The sequence below is a fragment of the Aquarana catesbeiana genome, linkage group LG11, assembly GCF_042186555.1.
Source record: "Aquarana catesbeiana isolate 2022-GZ linkage group LG11, ASM4218655v1, whole genome shotgun sequence".
NCBI classification, from domain to species: domain Eukaryota; kingdom Metazoa; phylum Chordata; class Amphibia; order Anura; family Ranidae; genus Aquarana; species Aquarana catesbeiana.
In genome coordinates this window covers 182,992,029-183,015,621 of record NC_133334.1, presented here as the reverse complement: position 1 = coordinate 183,015,621, position 23,593 = coordinate 182,992,029, and positions in this window count along the sequence as shown.

Genomic DNA, 23,593 nt, shown 5'->3' with positions numbered 1-23,593 from the left:
TAAATTGTTTTTTTATAATCAGTAATGAAATTAAATCCAAAGTCTTTCTGTGATTTTTGTTTTTTTATGTGTAAAAGTTTACATATATTTTTTCAGCCAAAATTCTATCCCTTTCAGTAACCAAAAAATGTTCTTATAAAAACCTTATCCAAAATTTTTCTATTAATATATTTGTTTGATGTATATAATCTGATTCTACCACACAGTTTCTTTAAATTCTGGTAAATTGACTACTGGGATTATAAATCCATTTTTTATGATGGCAACTAGCTGTTCTGATCGGTATCCTTAAAATATGTTTTAGTACGCATCTTTCCTTCCACCTTGAACAATACAAGATCCAAGAAATTGACCTGGTCTGCGCTTCACTCACCTGTGAAACCCAGACTAATCATTTCAATCAAGTTGTTTCAAAAAGTGTTTCAAACCCTCCATTTTGCATTCCCAGCATAGTATAATGTCATCTATATAGCGTTTGTATAGCACCATCTCTGGCCACTTATGATATATATTTTCTGTTTCCCACTTGGCTATTACTAGGTTTGCAACACTGTGAGCATATTTGACTCCCATGGCAAGTCCTGTCAATTGCTGAAAGAAGCTGCCATTGTGCCAAAAATAGTTGTTTGTCATGGCAAACTCCAGGAGTTCAAGAATGAACTTTCTTTGTTTCTTATGGATATTGGTCTTTTTTTCTAAAGCCCATTTGACAGCTGACATTGCATCTTTTTGGTTGATACTGGTATAGGGGGAATTACCATCCACTGTTACCAGATGGCAATCCTCTCTGTATGTGTTGGAATTCAAGATTTTTATTAATTCTCCAATATCTTTGAGATATGACTCGTTCTCCGTAAAAATCTCCTGTAAAAAAATGATCAATATATTTGCCAATTCTGGAGAACACAGAGTCCATCCCAGTCACAATGGGTCTTCCCAGAGGCTTTGTAGCATTCTTGTAAATTTTCGGCAGATAGTAGATTGTGGGTACACGCGGTACTTTGGGAACTAGATATTTTGATTCCTTATCAGTGAGAATTCCCACTGTTCTCCCTTTTTTAAATTTTTTCTTAAGCTGACATCTCAATTTTTTGTGGGATTTCCTGCCAATTTTTGTACATGTGTCCCTAGCAGAAAGTAGTCTGTCTATAAATTTCTTCTTCATAATGTTTTTTATTTAAAATAACAATGGCTCCACCTTTATCCATCGTCCTTATTACAATATCCTTTCTTTCTTCAAGTTTTTTAATGCCTTCTTCAAAATCTTAGGGAGTCTTATATTTATTAGTAATATTTATGTCTTTAATATGTTCAACCACAACTTTGAATACCTCCAAAAATGAATTCCTTTTATTTTCAGGGTTGGAGATTGAGGCATTCCTCAAACCACTATGTAAAAACTCTGGATTGCAACCATTAGTGTTAAAATTATCTTTATACAGCTCAATTTTTTTTTTATATTTAACTATCTAGTGAACTTTTGTAGGTCAATATATGTATTCAATTTCTCCATATTGACTTGCGGTATAAAATTCAATCCTAATTCTAATACTTTGAGTTCAGTCTCCGTCAACCACTTCAGCCCTGGAGGATTTGGCTGCTCAATGACCGAAGCACTTTTTACAATTTGGCACTGCACTGCTTTAACTGGTAATTGCGTCATGCAATGCTGTACCAGAAAAAAATGCGTGTCCTTTTTTTCCCACAAATAGAGCTTTCTTTTGATGGTATTTGTTTGCCTATGCGATTTTTATTTTTTTGCGATATGAATGGAAAAAGACTGAAACTTTTGAAAAAAATTATATTTTCTACTTTTTGTTATAATTTTTTTTAATAAACTCAATTTTAGTCATACATTTAGGCCAAAATGTATTCAGCCACATATCTTTGGTAAAAATAATGTCAATAAGCGTATATTTATTGGTTTGTGCAAAAGTTATAGCGTCTACAAACTAGGGTTCATTTTCTGGAATTTACGCAGCTTTTAGTTTATGACTACCTTTCTCATTTCTTGAGGTGCTAAAATGGCAGGGCAGTACAACCCCCCCAAATGACCCCATTTGGGAAAGTAGACACCCCAAGGAAATTGCTGAGAGGCATGTTGAGCCCATTGAATATGTTATTTTTTGTCACAAGTGATTTAAAAATGACAAAAAAAATACACTAAGTTGTCACTAAATGATATATTGCTCATACATGCCATGGTTATATGTGGAATTACACCCCAAAATACATTCTGCTGCTTCTCCTGAGTATGGGGATACCTCATGTGTGAGACTTTTTGGGAGCCTAGCTGCATACAGGACCCCGAAAACCAAGCACCGTCTTCAGGATTTATAAGGGTGTGAAATGTCAAGATAGCACAAAACCCCACAAAATGACCCCATGTTGGAAAGTAGACACCCCAAACTATTTACTGATGTGAAATAGATCATTTAGTGACAACTTTGTGCAAAAAAAATTTGAACATTTCCCACAACTTGTGGCAAAATATAAAATATTACATGGACTCAACATGCCTCTCATCAAATAGCTTGGGGTGTCTACTTTCCAAAATGGGGTCATTGGGGGGGGGGGGGGTTGTGGTATCTTGGCATTTTATTTCCTTCAAAACTGTGATAGGTAGTGAAGAGTGAAATAAAAAATTTACACCCTTAGAAATCCGGAAGGCGGTACTTGGATTTCGTGGTCCTGTACGTGCCTAGGATGCCAAAAAGTCTCACACATGAGGTATCCCCGTACTCAGGAGAAGCAGCAGGATGTATTTTGGGGTGTAATTCCACATATAACCATGCCATGTTTGAACAATATATCATTTAGTGACAACTTTGTGCAAAAAAATGAAAAGTGTAATGTTCCCAAAACTTGTGGCAAAATATAAAATATTCCAAGGACTCCACATGCCTATCAGCAAAAAGCTTGGGGTGTCTACTTTCCAAAAAGGGGTCATTTGGGGGGGGGGGTTGTACTGTCCTGGCATTGTATGCACAACATTTAGAAGCTTATGTCACACTTCACCCTCTTTTCTAACCAGTTGAAGACAAAGCCCTTTCTGACACTTTTTGTTTACATGAAAAAATATTTTTTTTGCAAGAAAATTACTTTGAACCCCCAAACATTATATATTTTTTTAAAGCAAAGGCCCTACAGATTAAAATGGTGGGTGTTGCAATTTATTTTTCATACAGTATTTGCACAGCGATTTTTCAAAGGAAAATTTATTAAATTTTAATACACTAAAAGACACCAATATTGCCCAAATGTTTGATGAAATAATAAAGATGATCTTATGCAGAGTGCATGGATACCAAAAACAACATGCTTTAAAATTGTGCACAAACGTGCAGCGGCGACAAACTACATACATTTTTAAAAGCCTTTAACTACTTCAGCCCCGGAAGGATTTACCCCCTTTCTGACCAGAGCACTTTTTACAATTTGGCAATGCGTTGTTTTAACTGCTAATTGTGCGGTCATGCAATGCTGTACCCAAATGAAATTTGCGTCATTTTCTTCCCACAAATAGAGCTTTCTTTTGATGGTATTTGATCACCTCTGCGGTTTTTATTTGTTGCGCTATAAACGGAAAAAGACCGAAAACTTTTTAAAAATTATATTTTCTACTTTTTGCTATAAAAAAAATCCAATAAACTCAATTTTAGTCATACATTTAGGCCAAAATGTATTCGGTTTGCGCAAAAGTTATAGCGTCTACAAACTAGGGTACATTTTCTGGAATTTACACAGCTTTTAGTTTATGACTGCCTATGTCATTTCTTGAGGTGCTAAAATGGCAGGGCAGTACAACCCCCCCAAATGACCCCATTTTGGAAAGTAGACACCCCAAGGAAATTGCTGAGAGGCATGTTGAGCCCATTGAATATTAATTTTTTTGTCCCAAGTGATTGAATAATGACAAAAAAAATGTACAAAAAGTTGTCACTAAATGATATATTGCTCACACAGGTCATGGGCATATGTGGAATTGCACTCCAAAATACATTTAGCTGCTTTGGGACTTTTTGGGAGCCTAGCCGTGTACAGGGCCCCAAAAACCAAGCACCGCCTTCAGGATTCCTAAGGGCGTAAATTTTTTATTTCACTCCTCACTACCTGTGAATAATAAAAATTTTCCTTTGCGCTGGTGGATGTGGGAAAAAATAATAATATTATGGTGTAAAATAATAAATGTAAATATTGCAGCAAAATAAGAGTGCTCACACAACCACTTAATAGAGTAAATGTTCAAATAAATTTTGCGCAATATTATCAATGGTGATGTGAAAAATGGTGGGATAGGGACAAAACTAATATATAGTGGTGGCTGTAATAGTAGTCGCTAGGATCAACGATCTCTGTGTTAGAACATATGTCAGTTACCACTATTTGACAATAAAGTGATGGTGCTGTAAATAAAGTGAAAACGTGCAAGTATCTAAATTGCCAAAAAAAGATCATAAAGTGCAGGCAAGCTGGGATACCATAAATAAATTATCGTGAATAAATACTGGTGAATAAAAAAATCCTTATAAAAAATCCTTATAAAAACTGATTAATTAATATAAAGTGCAACCCATCAAAAAGATAAATACATTATACACAGACAAGTGCCAACAGTGAACTATAAAATAGTGTAATCACAATTCATTTAAATGTGCCTTTAAAAATAAGGTGACAGCATTGCAGGTTTAAAAATGAAAAGTTCATCAATTCTTAGATAGGTGGCGCTGTTGGAGAGGTAAAAATAGTCCTTCTATTAAGATCTGTGTATGTCTTGTGTGCTGAATAAATTATTCCTATAGTGGTGCCTTCTAGTACAGTCTCACAGAACTCTCACCTTAAAGTAGTAAAAGTCAAGCTGTGGTAATTAAATCCTTGCAGTGTGGAGGTCCTGTCTGAAAGCCTCTCCTTCTTAGTGCTTAACTCTCCATATTTTCTCCTTGCTTCCTCTGCTCTAATACAACTCAAAACAGGGGGTGGGGGATAAAAATAGGGGAGGGAGAGAGAAGACAGGCTCCACTAGTGTATTATTGTTTTAAAACAAAGGGGGATGTTTATTAGGTTCATGCTCTTACATTTATTAGCATAAAAACAGGCAGAGTAAAAACGGATGAGAAGTCCGGCATTCTCAGCGCCCTCTCACTTGTGTTGTCAGCTGTGTGCCGCTCCAGCCAATCCCTACACGTTACGACACGTCACGTGTCTTCATCTGGGGCTGGGTATTTATTCACGATAATTTATTCACGATAATTTATTTATGGTATAAATATTAGTTTATATTAGTTTTGTCCCTATCCCACCATTTTTCACATCACCATTGATAATATTGCGCAAAATTTATTTGAACATTTACTCCTCACTACCACAGTTTTGAAGGCCATAAAATGCCAAGATGGCACAAAATTCCCCAAATGACCCCATTTTGGAAAGTAGACACCCCAAGCTATTTGCTGAGAGGCATGTTGAGTCCATGGAATATTTTATATTTTGACACAAGTTGCGGGAATATTAAAAACTTTTTTTTTTTTTTTTGCACAAAGTTGTCACTAAATGATATATTGCTCAAACATGCCATGGGCATATATGGAATTACACCCCAAAATACATTCTGCTGCTTCTCCTGAGTACGGGGATACCACATGTGTTGGAGTTTTTGGGAGCCTAGCCGCGTACGGGGCCCCGCAACCAAGCCTCGCCTTCAGGATTTCTAAGGGCGTAAAGTTTTGATTTCAGCTCACTACCTATCACAGTTTTGAAGGCCATAAAATGCCAAGATGGCACAAACCCCCCCAAATGACCCCATTTTGGAAAGTAGACGCCCCAAGCTATTTGCTGAGAGGCATGTTGAGTCCATAGAATATTTTATATTTTGACACAAGTTGCGGGAACGTGACAAATGTATTTATTTTTTTTTTTGCACAAAGTTGTCACTAAATGATTATTGCTCAAACATGCCATGGGCATATGTGGAATTACACCCCAAAATACATTCTGCTGCTTCTCCTGAGTATGGGGATACCACATGTGTGGGACTTTTTGGGAGCCTAGCTGCATACAGGGCCCCGAAAACCAATCACCACCTTCAGGATTTCTAAAGGCGTAAACTTTTGATTCACTCCTCACTACCTATCACAGTTTCGAAGGCCATAAAATGCCAAGATAGCACAAACCCCCCACAAATGACCCCATTTTGGAAAGTAGACACCCTAAGCTATTTGCTGAGAGGCATGGTGAGTATTTTGCAGCTCTCATTTGTTTTTGAAAATAAAGAAAGACAAGAAAAAACATTTTTTTTTCTTTTTTCAATTTTCAAAACTTTGTGACAAAAAGTGAGGTCTGCAAAATACTCACTATACCTCTCAACAAATAGCTTGGGGTGTCTACTTTCCAAAATAGGGCCTTATGAGGGGGGTTTGTGCCACCTGGGCATTCCAATGGCCTCCGAAACTGTGATAGGCAGTGAGAAGTGAAATAAAAAATTTACGCCCTTAGAAAGCCTGAAGGCGGTGCTTGGTTTTCGGGATCCCGTACGCGGTTAAGCTTCCAAAAAGTCTCACACATGTGGTATCCCCGTACTCAGGAGAAGCAACAGAATGTATTTTGGGGTGTAATTTCACATATTTCCATGGCATGTTTGAGCAATATATCATTTGGTGAAAACTTTATGCAAAAAAAAAAATTTGTTTTTTTCCTGCAACTTGTGTCACAATATAAAATATTCCATGGACTTGACATGCCTCTCAGCAAATAGCTTGGGGTGTCTACTTTCCAAAATGGGGTCATTTGGGGGGTTTTGAACTGTCCTGGCATTTTATGCACAACATTTAGAAGCATATGTCACACATCACTCACTCTTCTAACCACTTGAAGACAAATCCTTTCTGACACTTTTTGTTTACATGAAAAAATTATTTTTTTTTGCAAGAAAATTACTTTGAACCCCCAAACATTTTTTTTTAAAGCAAATGCCCTACAGATTAAAATGGTGGGTGTTTCATTTTTTTTTCACACAGTATTTGCGCAGTGATTTTTCAAACGCATTTTTTTGGGAAAAAACACACTTTTAAAAATTTTAATGCACTAAAACACACTATATTTCCCAAATGTTTGATGTAATAAAAAAGATGATCTTAGGCCGAGTACATGGATACCAAACATGACATGCTTTAAAATTGCGCACAAACATGCAGTGGCGACAAACTAAATACATTTTTAAAAGTCTTTAAAAACCTTTACAGGTTACAACTTTAGATTTACAGAGGAGGTCTACTGCTAAAATTACTGCCTTCAATCTGACCTTCGCGGTGATACCTTACATGCATGGTGCAATTGCTGTTTACATTTGACGCCAGACCGACGCTTGCGTTCGCCTTTGCGTGACAGCAGGGGGGGACAGGGGTGCTTTTTTTTTTTTCTTTATTATTTTTTTGCTTTTTTATCTTATTTTTAAACTGTTCCTTTCATTTTTTTAATCATTTTTATTGTTGTCTCAGGGAATGTAAATATCCCCTATGATAGCAATAGGTAGTGACAGGTACTAAAAATTGGGGTCTATTAGACCCTAGATCTCTCCTCTGCCCTCAAAGCATCTGACCACACCCAGATCGGTGTGATAAAATGCTTTCCCAATTTCCCAATTTCTATGGTCAGCTGGCTGAATCACCGGCTGCATTCTCAGACTCCCTGTTGGGACAGGAGAGCCAGAGAAAAACATGGAAGACGGTGGGGGGGCATTCCCTCCCACTGCTTGTAAAAGCAGTCTAGAGGCTAATTAGCCACTAGGATTGCTTTTACATGAAAGCCGACCGCTGGCTGAAAAGAATGATACCAAGATGATATCTAAACCTGCAGGCATCATTCTGGTATAACCACTCAAAGTCCAGCAACATACCAGTACGTTGCTGGTCCTTGTTGGGCATATATTGTAAACTTTTTTCATGCAGCCTGTGGGCTGAACGAAAAAAAGATATTGATCGGTGGGTATGCCCACCATTAAAATACCTCCCTTCATCCACCCACTTCTAATGATGGGAATACATGCACCGTTTATATATGCCGAAGCATGGGGGCATCCGCCCCAAAAGGTAGGAGCAAATCGCTCCTCTGCCCCTGCTGCCCCCATGCTTTGGCATATATGCTCTTTTTTTAACTGTGGTGGTGAAATCACCTCCTACAGCGCTGGAGGCACGGCTTTATGTATCATGGGAGCAAACGCTGTTGCTGTCAAGATAAATAAATCCGCGCTGCAACTGAATGGCGTACCTGCTAAGCAAATGATGGTTAACAATAAAACAAAGTAACATTACAGTATAACAGTAAGACTTATCATACCTGCAAAGCAAATACAAAAAACATAGTAAAAAATAAAACATTTAACGCAACCTGTGCCTAAAATATATATTTGCCGAAGCATGGGGGCATCCTCCCGCAAAAGGTAGGAGCAAATCGCTCCTCCACCCACTGCTGCCCCCACGCTTCGGCATATATGTTGAAGTATGTAACTGTGGTGGTGAAATCACCTCCGACAGCGCTGGAGTCACGGCTTTATGTATCGTGGGAGCAAACGCTGTTGCTGTCAAGATAGATAAATCTGCTCTGCAGCTGAATGGCGTACCTGAAAACAAAAAAATGGTTAACAATAAAACACAGTAAACAGTAAAGTATAAAAAAATTGCATAACTATAAAGCAAAAAAAACATAATAACAATAAAACATTGCAGAATAGAATACAGTAAAAAAGAACAGAACAATAGAGAGAGAATAGAGAGAGAACAATAAAAGACAACTATTTTTGTTTTTTTTTATTTTATATATTTTTTTGTGGTTTTTTTTTTACTTTTTTTTTTTTTTACACTTTTTTTGTAACTTTAACTTTTGTAATTATATCTGTATAGCACATAAGCGTTCAGCAAAGCTAATTGAAATAAATAAACAGACACTTTTTTGTACCAGCGTCTTGCCTTACGGCCACTAGGTACGGCGCCAACAACTGGTCGTTGAGGTCCACCCCTCCCATGTTAAGGTTATATTCGTGGACACAGAGGGGTTTCTCCACAACACCAGTCGCCGTAGTAATTTGGACCGTCGTCTCTGCATGAAGGGAGGTAAGAACGAAAACATTCTTATTATCCCTCCACTTCATAGCGAGCAAATTATTACACTGCAAGCAGGCTCTCTCCCCCAGCCTAAGACGGGAATCTACAAGCCGCTGGGGAAAGCCCCGGCGATTAGGTCACACGGTGCCACATGCTCCAATCTGATGATCAAAAAGGTGACCAAAAAGTGGCACGCTCGTGTAATAATTGTCCACGTACAAATGGTACCCCTTTCCGAATAAGGGTGACACCAAGTCCCACACAATCTTGCCAGCGCTTCCTATGTAGTCAGGGCAGTTTGCCAGCTCTACGTGACTATCTTTTCCCTCGTAAACCATAAAACTACATGTATAGCCTGTGGCCCTGTCACAGAGCTTATACATCTTGACCCCGTATCTGGCACACTTGCTGGGAAGGTACTGTTTGAATGACAAGCGGCCAGAAAACTTAATCAGAGGCTCATCAATGCAGACAACTTGATGGGGAGTAAACAAGTCTGCAAAACGTTGGTTAAATTGGTTTACGAGGGGCCGAATTTTGTAGAGCCAATCGTATTCAGGGTCTCCACGAGGACGACAGAGTTCATTGTCATTGAAGTGCATGAACCGCAAGATCTGCTCGTATCGTGCCCTAGTGGAGGCAGAGAACAAGGGCATATGGTGAATTGGGTCAGTGGACCAATATGACCGCAACTCACTCTTTTTGGTTATGCCCATGTTGAGGGAAAGGCCCAGAAAGATCTTAAATTCGGAGACTGTAATTGGTCTCCAATCTCTGGCAAGGGAGGACTGGGGAATAGTGGCGATGTGTTGACCAGTGTACAAATTGCTTTGGTCCACAATAGATCTATAGAGATCTTCGGTGAAAAACAGCGTATAAAAATCAAGTAACGTAAAATCAACTGTTTCCACCTGAATGCCGGGTTTGGCCAGTGAATGGGGGAAGTACGGGTGCTGCAGAAGTGGTGGGTTCCCAATTAGGATTGGCGAATGCAGCAGCAAGGGCACTATGGGCATGAGGGGCCTGTGTTCGTCTTCTTCTTGGTGGCAGCGGGACACTACTTGTGCTTGCCACCTCGCCAGCTTGAACTGCGCTTATGGGACTCGCCACGTCACCACGTGATACTGCAGTGCTGGATGTATGACCAGGGTGTACTAGGCCGCTGGTGCTTGCCAGTTCACCAGAAGGAATAGCGGCGCTAGTACTGCCCTGCTCCATACGAGGGACCTGCGGTTCCTGCACATCAACGACAGAAGAAGAAGTTCGGGGTCTGGTACACCTGACCTTGGCAGGGACCACAACTCCGTTGTCAGAGCTATCTGTCATGGAGCCGCTGTTGTCTACAGGATCGTATTCTGAGCCTGAATCTGACAGATGAGTGACTTCCTCTTCACTATCTGTCATGCTCAGAAACGTGTAGGCCTCTTCACTTGTGTACCTTCGATTTGCCATTTTGGGCTCTAAATTTAGTGGTACACTAGTGAGACTCACAGGCAAAAAAGCTCCTAACTGTTAGCGACTGTATCAAAACGCTACCAACAAAAACTGTTAGCGATCGCAGGGATCAGGCCTGACTCTGCGAACGCTGCAGTTATGTGTGTTTAGTGTTTTGTAAGTGACAGTGATCGATCGATAAGGCACTAGGGTGGGCTGGGCCGAGGGGCAAAACGCAAGTGCTAACAGGTATCTGGGCTGATCCCGCTAACACTGCGTTTTTGGGAACCCTAAACTGCTGGGGACGCTAGTATAGATCTGATCAGATCAGATATTGATCCGTTCAGGTACTATACCACTAAGGGTGGTGTATACTGCGCGCGTGGGTGTTAGCGGTACTGGCGCTAACCTGACGCTGCCTGGGGCGACACAGACCTTATCTGACCCTAAAACTTAACTTATATCACCGCCGGGCGATTAGGGGGTTAAACCTCTATAAGGTAATAAACGGCGGGTGCCCTGAAACTATAATAAACAAACTAACCGGCATCACCCGTAACAGTTATACGGTGATCACTGGTGAAAGGGTTAACTAGGGGGCAATCAGGGTGTTAAAACCTTTATTAGGTAGTATATGGGGGTCCCTGTCGCTATAAAACACTGATGGCGAACCTATATACTTACCTCCCTAACTAGCGTCACCTGTGACACTAATACAGCGATCAGAAAAATGATCGCTTAGTGACACTGGTGACAGGGGGTAATCAAGGGGTTAAAACTTTCTTGGGGGGGTTAGGGGGGTACCCTAGACCTAAAGGGGGCTAACCCTAACTGCCCTACCACTTATAACTGTCACAAACTGACACCAATGCAAAAAAAAACTGCTATTGGTGTCACTGTGGCAGGGGGTACAGGGGGGTGATCAGGGGGTGATGGGGGGTGATGGGGGGTGAAAAGTGTGCCTAGTATGTTCTACTGTTAGTGTAGTGTTGGTGCAACTCACATCAATGTCTTCTCTCCTTGGCGCCGGAACGAAAAGACCGGCTCGAGGAGAGATGACATCACTTCCTCTGCCGCTGTTTTCAGCAGCAGAGGAAGATTTTCATTCGTTGGGAGCGATCGTGAGGGGGGGTGGCCACGAATGAGTGGCCTCCCCCTCAGCCTGGATCGCTCCCCTAATGAAGCCGACCGCCTCGGGCACTGGGGGGGGCGCACGAGGTGCCCCCTCCGCCCGCGGGAGGCAGATCACGTCTCAGGTACGTGGTTTTTACTGTCCGTGCCATTCTGCCGCAGTATATCTGTGTTAGGCGGTCAGCAAGTGGTTAAAAGCCTTTACAGGTTACTACTTTAGATTTACAGAGGAGGTCTACTGCTAAAATTATTGCCCTCGATCTGACCTTCACAGTGATACCTCACATTCATGGTGCAATTGCTGTTTATATATGTCACCAGACCGATGCTTGAGGTCGCCTTTTTTCTTTATCGTACATCACAGGACACAGAGCACCATAGTAATGACTATCTGGGTTTATATGCTACCTTTAGGTGATTGGACACTGGCAACCAATAGTAAGAAGGTTCCTCCCATATAACCCCTCCCATACAGGAAGTACCTTAGTTTTTTTGTCAGTGTCTTGAAGGTGATGGTCAAGGCTGTGAAAGCTCTTGCTTCTGATAATGTCCCAGTGAGGATGTTATAATCGGATCCATTAGGATGGCATATCATGCTAAAGTGGATGGTACCCGACCCCTGGTTGAAGAACAGGGTCTTACCTGTAATGTTTCCTTATGGAGCTGGACCCTTGTGATATGGTATTCCTGGTCTTTTATTTGCCCAAGGAAACCTAAAGGGTGCTTTACAGGTCCAGGGGTGTGGACCCTAAAACAAAAGGGGACCCAGTCTCTGAAGGTCCTCAGTGGCGTTATCCACGGTGATGGGGGAAGATTGGGCCTATCTCAGGCTCTGCTGCGAGGATCGGTGAGTGCTTCCTTTGGAGGCCCCATTTTATTACATTATTTATATAAGTAATGTTATGTCAGATTGCATAACAGATTGTTGTGCCTTTTGTGTCCACTGTGTGTTCCAGAGAGCGGTTGCACAGACTAGGTTCCCTGTTGGGGACCGCGCATAGGGTCGCGGGCGCATGCATGCGAGTAGCGTGCACGTGCAGATGGCGTGTGCGTGCGCAACCCTGCTCCCTCCTGCGTGTGCTCTAGCGTGTGGGATGGCAGCATCGCGGCCGCATGTTTCCCGTGGGCGTGCGCATGCGCAGTAAGTCCTGGGCGTGCGTACGTCACGTGACGATGCACGCATACATAGGGAAGTCAGGCGCCTGCGTGTGTCAGTGCTGTTTGTTTTGGCTCAGAGGAGCCGGGAGCCGGTTGCAGTGGGACACAGAGCGGGGCACGTGAGTCGGGCATTTGCAAACTCTGTAAGGAGGCTATAGTAGGCTTTGTATACAGCCATATAGCACAGTAAGTTTCCTCAAAATCTTGTAAGCATGTCTTCCAGAAAACGAGGTGCAGGGAACAGGATTAATCCAGGGGTTAAAGTGACTCCTTCAAAAACAGGAGATCAACCTCAGGCTACTGCAGCACCTGTCTCCCCTGAAAGACCTGTGGCATTTGGCCTGACTGAGCCATTGCATTTGTCAGGCGTTGTGGCCACCACCAATATCCCTGCTTTGGCTTATGTTACTAAGGATGACTTAACGAGAGCTCTCGCTGGTCTTGAAGGCAAAATAGCGGGTATGATTGCCTCAGTAGCGCAGGGAGGGAAGAAACAAAATAGATCTCCCTCTCCTGAGCCTGGTCACAATGCTAAGTCACTTGAGCACCAGGACTCCCTTAGCCAATTGGGTCCTTGTGATTTGGATCCTGAATGGGCAGAGGATTTTGAGGAGGTGGCCATAGGGGATAAAAATGCCGAAGCAGAGGAGTCCTCTGCAGGGGAACTCAGGTTCGGAGGAACCGTTAACGGCTTCGCAATCCCAAAAGCTGTTTATCCAGTCTTTAACCGAAATGGTAAGAGCAGGTTTCAAGTTGCCCCCTGTACAAGGGCCAGAAATTTCCTGTTCTACATTGGGATCCTTGCAACCTCTGCAAGGTTCTCATGCATTTCCTGTGCATCCATTATTGGAGCAATTGATTTACGCTGATTGGGAACATCCGGACAGAATACACTTACCTCCTAAAAGGTTTTCTTTTTTGTACCCGATGGAGGAAAAGTTCAAAAAAAGGTGGGATACACCTTTAGTGGATGCTGCTATTTCTTCAGTAAATAAAAGCTTAACCTGTTCAGTGGATAATGCCCAAGGGTTTAAAGACCCAGCAGATAAAAAGCTGGAATCTTCGCTAAAGGCCTCCTTTGCGGTGGCCAGATCAGCAGTACAACCAGCTGTTGCGGCTATTGGGATCTGTCAATCCCTGAAGGACCGTTTTAAAAGACTGGTCAGGAACCTACCTGTTCAGGAGGAATATTCTGTTGAATTAACAGAACTTCCTTGCGCTTTATGTTTTGCAGTAGACGCATTAAAAGACTCAATCCAGCAGATGTCTCGCTTTGCGCTACTCTCAGTGCATATACGCAGAGTTTTGTGCTTAAAGAACTGGTCAGCTGAGATGCCATGCAAGAGGCTACTTGCGGCTTTTCCCTTTCATGGGGAACGTTTGTTTGGAGAAGATCTGGATAAGTATATCCAAAAGGTCTCAGGAGGAAAGAGCTCCTTGCTTCCTGTGAAAAGAAGGAATAAGCAGCCTTCCTTTAAGATTCCGAACGCTCCTGGACCAGGCGCATCTTCTCCCAAGAAATATTGACGGCCTCAACCACCTGCCTCTAAAAGACCTCAGGGTCAGAAAAGAACTTGGACTCAGAAGCCGAATAAGGCCAATGCCAAGTCTCCCTTGTGAAGGGGCGCCCCCACTCTTACAAGTGGGGGGCAGACTGCGGCGGTTCGCAGATGCTTGGGCAGGGTGGGTGCAGGACAAGTGGGTTATCTCCACTATTACGCAGGGCTACAAAATAGAGATCAGCGATTTTCCCCCGAATTGATTTCTGAGATCAAGAGTTCCTTCGGATATAGAGAAAAACCTATTCCTAGCCTTAGAACAGCTAAAAAGGCAAGGGGTGATTATCAAGGTTCCGCACAAAGAAAAGTTCAAGGGGTTTTATTCAAACCTATTCACAGTGCAGAAGCCAAATGGGGAAGTAAGGCCCATTCTGGACCTCAAATCCCTCAATTCTTTTCTAAAAGTCCGAACCTTCCGGGTGGAATCGGTTCTTTCAGTAATAGCATCTCTAAGAAAAGGGGACTATTTAGCATCCATAGACATCAAGGATGCATACCTGCATGTACCGATTTTCGGACAACATTAAAGGTTTCTACGCTTCTCAGTGGAAGAGTGTCATTTCCAGTTTGTAGCACTACTGTTCGGTCTGGCTACGGCCCCTCGAGTCTTCACAAAGGTGTTGGCTCCGGTATTGGCCTCTCTAAGGTCTCAGAAGATATCGGTGATAGGATATCTGGACAACCTTCTGTTGAAGGACCAGTCCTATTCCACCCTGATAGAGAACGTTTCAACTACAGTTCATGTTCTGAGATGCCTAGGTTGGATTCTGAATATGGACAAATCAGTTCTTCATCCAGCACAAATCTTGACATATCTAGGCTTGATCCTGTATACGACCCAGGAAAGGGTGTTTTTACCCCCCTTGAAGGTCAGCTCAATAGTGGAGCTGGTCAGGAAAGTCAAAAGGGTAGAAAGACCCTCAATTCGATTATGCATGAGACTGCTGGGGAAGATGGTGTCATCTTTCAGTGCAGTTCCTTATTCGCAGTTTCATGATCCTGGAGGCTTGGGACAAGTCTGTCCTAGCCTTGCATCATCCAATATCTCTATCCCCAAAGGTAAAACAGGACCTCTCTTGGTGTTCAAAGACCAGCAACTTAAAAAATGGGAAGTCCTTTCCACCAGTAACTTGGAAGGTGGTAACTTCGGACGCCAGTCGTCTCGGCTGGGGAGCAGTATTGGAAGAGGCCTCCGTACAGGGAAAATGGTCCCAGGTAGAAAAAACCTTACCGATCAATCTGTTGGAAATCCGAGCAGCTCGCTTGGCTCTCATATTCTGGATGGCCAGGCTGCGGGGGTCTCCGGTCAGAGTCCAGTCCAACAATTTCACAGTGGTGGCATACATCAACCACCAAGGGGGTACCCGGAGCTGGGCAGCCCAAAAAGAAATAAATCATATACTGACTTGGGCAGAGAGACACGTGCCATATCTGTCGGCAGTCTATATTCCGGGGGTGGACAATTGGCAGGCAGACTACCTAAGTCGTCTGCATTTGTTGCCAGGGGAATGGTCCTTCCACCCCAAAGTTTTCCTTCAAATATGCCAGCATTGGGGGATGCCAGAGGTGGATCTCCTGGCATCCAGGTTCAATGCCAAGGTGGACAGCTTTGTGTCCAGAACTAGGGATCCACTTGCCGTGGGGATGGATGCATTGGTGGTTCCCTGGGATCCAGATGCTGCCGCACCTGTTACACAGGATACAGATGGAGCAGCAAACAGTACTTCTGGTGGCCCCACGGTGGCCAAGGAGGTCTTGTATTCACATATTGTGAGGATGGCAGTAGGGGACCCATTGTGTCTTCCATTCCACCTAGACCCACTGTCCCAAGGTCCAATATACCATCCTTCTTTACGGTCATTGAATTTGATGGTATGGCTATTGAGACCAGAGTACTAAAAGACCGTGGTATCAGTGGTTCTGTTCTGGCTACTTTGATAAATGCTAGAAAGCCAGTGTCTAGAAAAATTTACCATAGAGTCTGGAAGTCATACAGCTCATGGTGTGAGAAGAGAAGATGGCACCCTCGCAAGTATACAATTGGGAGGGTTCTTGCCTTCCTGCAAGCAGGAATTGACTTAAACTTGTCCTTAGGAACCATTAAAGGACAGATTTCGGCCTTAGCGTTTTTTTCCAGAGGCCAATTGCGTCTCATTCATTGGTACGAACCTTTATCAAGGGAGTACTACATTTAAGGCCACCAATTAGACCACCCTTGTGCCCATGGGACTTGAACTTAGTGCTTTCAGCTCTACAGAGTCAACCCTTTGAGCCTATTAGGCATATTCCTTTGATCCTATTGACTAGGAAATTGTTTTTTTTGGTGGCTATAACCTCAGCAAGAAGGGTCTTGGAGTTGGCCGCCCTTTCTTGTGAGAAACCCTTTCTGTTTGTTCATCAGGACAAGGTGGTAATGCGGCCCCGTCCGGAGTTTTTACCCAAAGTGGATTCCAGTTTTCACTTAAAACAGGATATCGTTTTACCTTCCTTCTTTCCTAACCCTAAATCTAAGGGGGAAAGATTGCTCCATTCACTGGATGTGGTGAGAGCTATTAAGGTTTACTTGGATATGTCAGCCCCTTTTTGGAAGTCTGACTCCTTTTTTGTTCTGCCTGAGGGTCCTAAGAAAGGACAGGCAGCAGCTAGTTCTACAATCTCTAGGTGGATTCGTCAGGTCATTATCCAGGCCTATGAGTTGAAACACAAGGTTCCACCTCAATATCTCAAGGCTCACTCTACCAGAGGAATTAGTACGTCATGGGCAGTGCACCAACAAGTGTCGATGGCTCAGATTTGCAAGGCGGCCACTTGGTCTTCGGGTTCATACATTCACCCAGTTTTACCGACTGGATGTTAGATCTCAAAAGGAGACTGTTTTTGGCCAGAGCGTGCTGCAAGCAGCTTTATAATTTGGAGCCTAAAATAAGGGGGATTTAGGTAAGTTCCCTCCCCTCAAAGGCATTGCTTTAGGACATCCCAGATAGTCTATACTATGGTGCTCTGTGTCCCGTGATGTACGATAAAGAAAAATGGATTTTTAAAACAGCTTACCTGTAAAATCCTTTTCTTGGAGTACATCACGGGACAAAGAGGTCCCTCCCCTCTTTTTCTGGGATCTTCATTGCTTGCTAAAAAACTAAGGTACTTCCTGTATGGGAGGGGATATATGGGAGGAACCTTCTTACTATTGGTTGCCAGTGTCCAATCACCTAAAGGTAGCATATAAACCCAGATAGTCATTACTATGGTGCTCTGTGTCCCGTGATGTACTCCAAGAAAAGGATTTTACAGGTAAGCTGTTTTAAAAATCCATTTTTTAAACTGTTCCTTTCATTCTTTTTGTAATCATTTTTATTGTTATCTCAGGGAATGTAGATATCCCCTATGATAGCAATAGGTAGTGACAGGTACTCTTTTTTGAAAAAAATGGGGTCTATTAGACCCTAGATCTCTGTGCTTTGCCAATTTTCCAATGGCGCTGTTTATATCTGGCGAAACCTAAGTCATGAAATGCTCATAGCTTCTGGTTTTCTTAGGCCATAGAGATGATTGGAGCCATACCTTGTCTCTGATCAGCTCTATGGTCAGCTGGCGGAACCACCGGCTGCATTTTCGGGTTCCCTGTTGGGACAGGAGAGTCCGAGAAAACCATGGAAGACGGTGGGAGGGGGGAACGTTTCCTCCCACTGCTTGTAAAAGCAGTCTAGAGGCTAATTAGCCCCTAGGATTGCTTTTACATGAAAGCTGACCGCTGGCTAAAAAGAATGATACCAAGATGATACCTAAACCTGCAGGCATCATTCTGGTATAATCACTCAAAGCCCAGCAACATACCAGTATGTTGCTGGTCCTTGTTGGGCATACATTGCAATGTTCTTTGTTTCATGCAGCCTGTGAGCTGAATGAAAAAAAAGAGATGGATCGGTGGGTATGCCCACCATTAGAATACTGCCCTTCATTCACCCACTTCTAATGATAGGCATACATGCACCATTTTTTTTTTAACTGTGGTGGTGAATTCACCTCCTACAGCGCGTGGGAGCAAACGCTGTTGCTGTCAAGATAAATAAATCAGTACTGCAGCTGAATGGCATACCTGCTAAGCAAATGATGGTTAACAATAAAACAAAGTAGCATTACAGTATAATAGTAAGACTTACCATACCTGCAAAGCAAATACAATAGAACATAGTAAAAATAAAACATTTTTTAACGCAATCTGTGCCTAAAAAATATATGCCGAAGCATGGGGGCAATTCGCCCCAAAGTTAGGAGCAAATCGCTCCTCCGCCCCTGCCCCCATGCTTTGGCATATATGCGCTTTTTTTTTAACTGTGGTGGTGAAATCACCTCCGACCGTGGTGAAGTCACGGCTTTACGTATTATGGGAGCAAACACTGTTGCTGTCAAGATAAATAAATCAGTGCGGCAGCTGAATGGCATACCTGCTATGCAAATGATGGTTAACAATAAAACAAAGTAACATTACAGTATAACAGTAAGACTTACCATACCTGCAAAGCAAATACAAAAAAAATAGTAAAAAATAAAACATTTAATGCAACCTGTGCCTAAAATATATATTTGCGGAAGCATGGGGCAATCCGCCCCTAATGTTAGGGGCAAATCAACCCCCCCACCCCCATGCTTCGGCATATATGCTCTTTTTTTTTAACTGTGATGGTGAAATCACCTTCTACAGTGCTGGATTCGCTGATTTACGTATCGTGGGAGCAAACGCTGTTGCTGTCAAGATAAATAAATCAGTGCTGCAGCTGAATGGTGTACCTGAAAACAAAAAAATGGTTAGCAATAAAACACAGTAAACAGTATAGTATAAAAGAATTACATACCTGAAAAGCAAACATGATAAAACATAGTGACAATAAAACATTGCATTGTAGAATACAGTAAAAAAGAGAAGAACAATAGAGAGAGAATAGAGAGAGAGAACAATAAAATGACAACTATTTTTGTTTTTTTACTTTATTTTTTTTAAACTTTTTTTTTTACACTTTTATTTGTAACTGTAATGGTTGTAAAGGTTCGGGTCTCCCAAAATGCGATGGCATCTTTGGAGACCCTGTGAAAGTGTGTCCTAATGTGTGCATTGCTGTACTGTGCTAATACTCCGCTAGTGTGTGGTAGCGTTCAAAACATTCACCAATGCAAAGACCAGGATGGTCAGGACAGAAGGGACAATAATAGCGGGTGTCACGCCTATATCCGCGCTTTCTACAGACACAACATTTTCTTTGGGGGGCTCGTTGGGTAGGGGTAAAAGGGAGGACATACAGAAAATGCCTCTCATGCAGCCGGCTTAATGCATTTGGATTGGGAAGTTGGGCCACAGCACCGTCTGGAAACAGAAGGGCTGTGATGATCTCTTCCTGGAATTTAAGGAAGGATCTAGTTAGTCCTGAAGCTTTGTATAGCACGTAAGCAATCAGCCAATTGAAATAAGTATACAGACACTTTTTTGTACCAGCGTCTGGCCTTACGGGCAGCTAGGTATGGCGCCATATTCGTGGACACAGAGCGGTTTCTCCACAACATCAGTCGCTGTAGGAATTTGGACCGTTGTGTCTGCATGAAAGGGGGACAGAATGAAAACATTCTGATTATCCCTCCACTTCACAGCAAGCAAATTATTACACTTCAAGCAGGCTCTCTCCCCCAGCCTAAGATGGGAATCTACAAGCCACTGGGGTAAGCCCCAGCGATTAGATCGCATGGTGCCACATGTGCCAATTCCATGATCAAACAAGTGACTAAAAAGTGGCACACTCGTGAAATAATCGTCCACATACAAGTGGTACCCCTTTCCGAATAAGGGTGACACCAAGTCCCACACAATCTTACCAGCGTTCCCTATGTAATCTGGGCAGTTCTCTTGCTCTATGTGACTATCTCTTCCCTCGTAAACCATAAAACTATATGTATAGCCTGTGGCCCTGTCACAGAGCTTATACATCTTGACCCCATATCTGGCATGCTTGCTGGGAAGATACTCTTTGAAAGACAAGCGGCCAGAAAACTTAATCATGGACTCATCAATGCAGACAACTTGATCGAGAGTAAACAAGGGTGCAAACTGTTGGTTGAAGTAGTTTATGAGGGGCCAAATTTTGTAGAGCCGATCGTATCCAGGGTCACCCAGAGAATGACAGAGTTCATTGTCATTGAAGTGCATGAACCACAAGTTCTGCTAGTATCGTGCCCTGGTCATGGAGGCAGAGAACACGGGCACATGGTGAATAGAGTCAGTGGACCAATATGACCGCAGCTCACTCTTTTTAGTTATGCCCATGAGCAGGGATAGACCCATAAAGGTCTTAAATTCGGAAACCGTAATAGGTTTCCAATCTCTGGCAAGGATCAAATGGGGATTAGCAGCGATGAATTGACCAGCATACAAATTGCTTTGGTCCACAATAGATCTATAGAGCTCTTCCGTAAAAAACAGCGACTAAAAATCAAGTGACGTAAAATCAACTGTTTCCACCTGAATTCCAGGGGGAAGTACGGGTGCTGCAAAAGTGGTGGGCTCCAAATTAGGATTGGCAAATACAGCAGGTAGGGCACTATGGGCTCGACGGGACTGTCTTTGTCTTCGTGGTGGCTGCGGGACACTAGTTGTGCTAGCCACCTCACCAGCTTGATCTGCACTTATGGGACTCTACACATCACCACGTGTTACTGCAGTGTTGGTTTGACTACAACCAGGCTGTACTTGGCTACTGGTGCTTGCTAGTTCTGCAGAAGGATGAGCGGCACTAGTGCTGGCTCTCTGCTCCATACGAGAGCCCTGCGGTTCTTGCACCTCAACGACAGCAGAAGAACCGGGTCCGGTATGCCTGGCCTTGGCAGGGACCACAACTCCATCGTCAGAGCTATCTGTCAGGGTGCCGCTGCTGTCTACAGGATCGTATTCTGAGCCTGAATCTGACAGATGAGTGACTACCTCTTCACTATCTGTCATGCACAGAAACGTGTAGGCCTCTTCACTAGTGTGCCTTCGATTTGACATTTTGGTCTCTAAATTTACTGGTACACTATTGAGACTCACAGGAAAAAGAGCTCCTGACTGTCAGCGACTGATTCAAACACTACCAAAAAAACTGTTAGCGTTTGCAGGGATCAGGCCTGACTCTGCGAACGCTGCATTTATGTGTGTTGTGTTTTTGTAAGTGACAGTGATCGATTGATACTGCACTTGGGTGGGCTGGGCTGGGCGGAGGGGCTAAACGCAGGTGCTAGCAGGTATCTGGGTTGATCCTGCTACGCTGCATTTTTGGGAACCCTAAACTGCTGGGGACACTAGTATAGATCTGATCAGATCAGATATTGATCTGTTCAGACACTATACTACTAAGGGAGGTGTATGGTGCGTGCGTGGGTGTTAGTGCTACTGGCACTAATCTGACGCTGCCTGGGGTGACGCAGACCCTGACTGATGCTAAAACCTAACTGATATCACCTGCTGGGTGATCAGGGGGTTAAACCTTTATTGGGTAATATACGGCGGGTACCCTGATGCTATAAAAAACAAACTAACTAACCAGCGTCACCGGTAACACTAATACAGTGATCACTGGTGACAGGGGGTGAAAGGGTTAACTGCATGAAGGGGGGACAGAATGAAAACATTCTGATTATCCCTCCACTTCACAGCAAGCAAATTATTACACTTCAAGCAGGCTCTCTCCCCCAGCCTAAGATGGGAATCTACAAGCTACAAGGGAATCTATAGTGTCAGGTATATGGGGGTACCTGACACTATAAAAACATGACGGTGAAACTAACCAACTGACACAAATACGGTGATCAATTAGTGACACTGGTGACAGGGGGTGAAAGGGTTAACTGGGGGGCGATCAAGGGGTTAAACCTTTATTAGGGGGGTTTAGGGGGGGTAACCTTGACCTAACGGGGCCTACTACTAACTGCCCTAACACTTATTTCAGTCACAAATGACACCAATGCAGTGATCAGTGAAAAATCAGAAAACTGCAATTGGTGACACAGTGAGTGAAGGGGTTAACTGGGGAGGACGACTGGGGGGGGGCAAGTGTACCTGTGTGCCTGTGTGTACTGGTGTTAGTGTAGTGTTGTGCAACTCACTGTTTTAGATGTCTTCTCTCCTCTCACTGGAATCGAAAAGACTCCACGAGGAGAGATGACATCACGTCCTCCTGTCTGTGTTTACACTTGCACAGACAGGGGAAGGTTTCCATTCGTTAGGACCAATCAGCAGGTCAAGACCGTAAATCATTGGTCTGGCCCTGGTGACTGATCAGTCCTCTAACAAATCCAACCGCCGCAGGCACAGGGGGAGGCGTGGTCACACCCCCTGCCCACGGGGAGGGAGAGACGTACAGGTACGTCCATTTGCTCACCTGTGCCATTCTGCTGACGTATATCGGCGTGCGGTGGTCGGGACAGGTTAAAATAACATTACTAAGAATAAAAATGCCAGTCCCTAATTGTCTCTTTTCCTTTTTTTTTCCCCTTCCTCCTCTAACTCCTAACGTTATTACACTATTATGTTATTTCATTATTAAGTTATTACACTATTGGAGATTCCTTCCTCCTCTCCTATATATGTAGGAATCGTGGCTTGAGTCTTGAAGAGGAGTTTATGTATTGTTGAACGGCTCTCTGAATCCTAGCATTGATTGATCCAGGATGGATTTTGCTATCCTTGTGTTCTCATTATTGCACTTATAAAAAAAGCACATTGCGTATTTTTCGAGCACTTTGCACTTAATTGATATATATATGCTTACCTCAGCAGGTTTTTGGGGATTTATCTAAAATAGATGTTTTTTTGGTCATTTTTTTTCTTAGTTTCAGAGGTTTGTACAGTACTTTATACTGTAGTTTGTACAGTACTTTAGTTTAGTGGTTTGTACCAAAAAAGATCAGTAGTTCTTTTAGTAGTTTGTAGGGTACAGGAGCTTATAGTGCAAAGATCAGTATGTTTTGCAGATGCTTTTTATCGCAGAGATCAGTAATTTGTTCCGCTGAGACAATATATTAATTTGTAGATTTCACAAGGTTCAGACAACAGTGAACTTTTACAGCAGTTCAGTAGTTTGTCCCAGAGAGATTAATAATCAGTAGAGTTTAGAAGTTTGTACAACAGAGATCAATAGTTTGTTCCGCATTGTTCAGTACTTTGTACCGCAGAGTTCACAGATCAGATGATGTATA